This window comes from Wasmannia auropunctata, unplaced genomic scaffold (assembly GCF_000956235.1).
Source record: "Wasmannia auropunctata unplaced genomic scaffold, wasmannia.A_1.0 LD336040.1, whole genome shotgun sequence".
Taxonomy (NCBI): domain Eukaryota; kingdom Metazoa; phylum Arthropoda; class Insecta; order Hymenoptera; family Formicidae; genus Wasmannia; species Wasmannia auropunctata.
This window is the reverse complement of record NW_012026850.1, coordinates 584,684-585,230: the sequence shown is the minus strand read 5'-3', so window position 1 is coordinate 585,230 and position 547 is coordinate 584,684.

Below are 547 nucleotides of genomic sequence, written 5' to 3'. Positions count from 1 at the left end.
CTATTTTGGCTCGCGCGCCAAAAGAACTGCCTGAGTGGGGGAAGCGCCAGGCACGCCAGCCTCTCTTCTAGCTAGGGGAAATAGTGCAGTGGTTTTCGGTGGGGACTTTTATACGGACGTGACACCTCCCCCCCCTAAAAGTAAAACGTGGGACCGTGTCCGACGTTTTATCTGATTACTTGAGTTTGCTACGTATCTGCAATTAAAATATTAATTCGACATTAAAATGTATCAGTATTATTCCCGGCGTACACAGACGCTGCTCCAGTGATTGTATCGCCGAGATATTTTCCGGCGCTTCCTATCTTGGTAATATCAAAATTATTTAGGTTAAACGATGGTGAGGTTATGTCTAGCATCTATGGCTATTGTAAACCGCTTACTATTATTCAATGCATTATCATGAGTTTTAATTGTTAACGCTTTTATAGCTATAATCCTATTCATTAACCGTGCTACTACAAATGTGATTATTGATCTTATTCATTAATTACGTTATTATAAGATTCAAGTATTGGCCGTAATTATTAGTTCATTACCCTTATAA